We start from the raw sequence: 3,694 nt of genomic DNA on the forward strand, positions 1-3,694 counted from the left end.
ATGTCAGGCGACGAGGGAACTACGGCGACAAATACAACTAATACAACGTCCGTTGGAAGTGCACAAATGCAGCAAATGTCTTCTTTGCCGAGTGGAATACCAATACCGAAACCGTTAAATCTTGCCAACGTTGCCGCTAACTGGAAAAAATTTAAAAGAGCCTGGGATAATTACGCCGTAGTTGTGAGGCTCCAGCAGTTCGACGAAGAATATAAGACTGCAACTTTTCTTTCTGCGATCGGCGAAGAAGCTCTTGAAATTTATGAGGGTATGACATTCAACCCGCCCGAAAGTTCGAAAGTACTCGACTCTGTTGTTCAAAAATTCGAGGAATATTGCATCGGACAAACCAATGAGACCTTCGAGCGGTATTTATTTAACTCCAGATCACAGAAAGAGGATGAAAGTATCGATCACTATGTATCGGCACTTAGAACACTTGCGAAATCGTGTAATTTTTGTTAGTGTTTACATGATTCACTTATACGTGATAGAATAGTGTTCGGCGTTAAAGAACCTGCCTTGAGAAAGAAGCTGTTGCAAGAAAGACAACTCACTCTAGAAAAAGCAATCGACATCTGCAAAAGCGGAGAAACAACTGCACAGCATTTAAAGGTTCTCGCCACAGCTACGGATCCGAATGAAATACACGCTTTGAAACATCGCAACGAAAGAAAACCAAGATTACCGGAAGACCCAAGAGGCAAAGGGTGCCAAAAAATGCAAGTACTGTGGAGGAAATCACGTGCTCAAGAGGGAAAAATGTCCGGCCTATGGAAAGACTTATGGAAAGTGCGGAAAGAGTAATCACTTCGCTAGAGTGTGCAAGCAGCGTGGACGAAGGAAAAAACCGCTCAACACAGTCTCAGTCCCTTCCAGTGACTCTGGTGAATCACTGTTTACGATTCAATTAACTCCAGAAGTCGACTCGGCGCACGCGATACAGAGCAACATCCCATCAAAGATTACTGCGGCTATGAAATTAAAGGGAGGACCCGAAATTAATTTCCAAATCGACACCGGAGCAACGTGTGATATACTCAAGCTAAGCTCCATCAAAGGAACGAAGTATGCTAATATGATCACGCCCGCAAATCAATTCCTAAAAATGTACAACGCCTCTACGCTCAGGCAGCTTGAAAAGTGCAAGGTACAACTGACGAATTCCAGGGATAAAAGGAAATACAAAGTTAACTTTACCATTGTAGAGGATGAACACTGTGTCAATCTGATCGGGATTAAAACCGCCCAGCAAATGCAGTTAATTACAATCAGAAATGATAAGATCAAGCCGTGTTCCGAACCTGCAGAGTGCGCTTCTACAGCAAATGTGGATGTGAACCTGACAAGTAGCCGACAGTTCGAAGGACTTACCCTGGAACACGTGTGCTCCCAGTACGAAGTTGTTTTTGATGGCCTTGGCAATCTGGGAACTCCATTGCGACTTGAAGTTGACGAAACGGTTAAACCAGTCCAACAACCATTAAGAAGAGTGCCTGAAGCTTTAAGAACCCCGCTTAAAGAATATCTTGACGATCTGGAAGCTAGAGGTGTTATCGAGAAAGTTAAGAGGCCGACTGAATGGGTAAATTCCGTGGTGATCGCAAGGGAAGCTAACGGTAACCTTCGCCTTTGCCTGGACCCTAAGCCCTTGAACAAAGCGTTAAAGAGATGCCATTTCCCTATGCCAGTCATTGAAGACATACTGCCGGAGTTGGGCAAGGCCAAAATCTTTGATAAAGTCGACTGCAAGGATGGTCATTGGCAAATAAAGCTTACAGAAGAGAGTTCACTGCTTACGACCTTCGCCACACCCTTTGGCAGATACAAATGGAATCGTATGCCCTTCGGGATTTCAGCTCCGTTTACATGAAACTGTTGAAGGTCTTGACGGAGTATATGCAATAGCAGATGACATCCTTGTAGCAGGCACTGGAGACACTATGAAGGATGCGATAGCAGATCATGACCTCAAAATTAAGAAGCTGTTGAGGCGATGCCAAGAACGTAACATTAAGCTAAATAAGCAAAAAGTCGCTTTTAAGCAAATAGAGGTACCCTACATCGGACATCTCTTGACCTCAGAGGGAATAAAGGCAGACCCGTCCAAGGTTGAAGCAGTACTAAGGATGGAGAGGCCGACTGATGACACTGGTGTTCAGCGGATTATGGGCACCGTGGGTTATCTAGCAAAGTTCCTGCTGAGATTATCCGAGGTCTCACAGCCTCTCGGACAGCTCACCAAGAAGGGAAAAGAATTTTTATGGGACGAGATCCATGATAGAGCATTCAGCAGGATCAAAGAGATGGTGGCAGCCCCACCACTGCTCAAGTACTATGAGCGAGAGAAGGACCTAGCCATTCAGTGTGATGGAAGCGAAGGGGGCCTGGGAGCCGCATTACTTCAAGATGGAAGGCCGCTGGCATACGCAAGCAGAGCCCTGACTGCAGGTGAGAGGAACTACGCCCAAATAGTAAAAGAGCTCCTTCCAATTGTGTTCTCAACAGAGAGGTTTCACCAGTATATGTATGGGAGATCGGTAATTGTCGTGTCAGACCATAAGCCCCTAGAAACGATTCTTGCCAAGCCGCTGGTCTCTGCTCCTAAGAGATTACAGAGGATGATCTTGAGGCTGCAACATTATGATCTGGACGCGATACAAGAAAGGAAGTGAGCTGCATCTCGCAGACACCTTGAGTCGGCACTACCCCAAGTTGGCAGAGGCAACTCAAGATCAGAGAGAACATGTCCTGTTTGCAAGATCTGCCTTTGAAGAGGGACTGGAAGTCGAGCAAGACGTTCAAGAAATAAACCACTTGCTGGTGAGCGAGCACGAAGCAGAAATGTTCCGCGTAGAGACTAAGAACGATGAAGTTTTGGAAGCTGTGAAGGCCATAGTGCAGTCTGGGTAGCCAGCAGAAAAGAAAGAGCTACCTCCAACAGTGGCGATATATATACTATGATATCCGTGATGAATTAGTAATTCAGGATGGTCTACTCTTCAGAGGAGACAGGCTCGTGGTCCCTAAGACCCTTCGAAAGCGCATGCTTCAGACATTGCACTCCAGCCATCAAGGAATAGAATCGACGCTGAGGCGCGCCAGAGAAACAATTTATTGGCCCAATATGAAGAGTGATATAAAAAATTTCACCTCAAAGTGCGAAACGTGTGCGTCCTACAGCACAAGACAGCAGAAGGAGACGCTCATCAGTCATGACGTTCCAGATCGCCCTTGGGCCAAAATTTCCACCGACCTGTTCGACTTAGACCGCAAGAGTTACATGGTGACCGTAGATTATTTCTCCGGTTTCTTTGAGATCGACAGGTTGTATGACCTGAAGGTTTCCACTGTCATCAGGAAACTGAAGTCACATATGGCACGATATGGGATTCCAAATGAAGTTGTGTGGAACAGTGGTTCGCAGTACACAAGTCGAGAGTTCAAAAACTTCCCCAAGGAGTACGATTTCAATCACGTGACAACAAGTCCCTACCACCATCAGTCTAATGGTAAAGCTGAGTCTGCTGTCAGGGAAGCAAAGAAGATCCTCAAAAGAACTGCAGCGTCCAAAAGTGACCCTTACCTGGCGCTGGTGGCTCATCGTAACACCCCACAGGAAGGATTTGGTAGCAGCCCTGCCCAGCGTCTGTTAAGCAGGAGAACAAAAACAAACCTTCCTACTTCTAGCAAC

At 46.1% G+C, this 3,694-nt stretch overlaps 1 pseudogene; it reads left to right on the top strand.

The window, feature by feature from the left end:
- On the top strand, nucleotides 1-914 carry LOC145483459 (uncharacterized; annotated as a pseudogene).
- The last annotated feature ends 2,780 nt before the right edge of the window (nucleotides 915-3,694 follow it).

This window comes from Orbicella franksi, chromosome 4 (genome assembly GCF_964199315.1).
Source record: "Orbicella franksi chromosome 4, jaOrbFran1.1, whole genome shotgun sequence".
Lineage (NCBI taxonomy): Eukaryota > Metazoa > Cnidaria > Anthozoa > Scleractinia > Merulinidae > Orbicella > Orbicella franksi.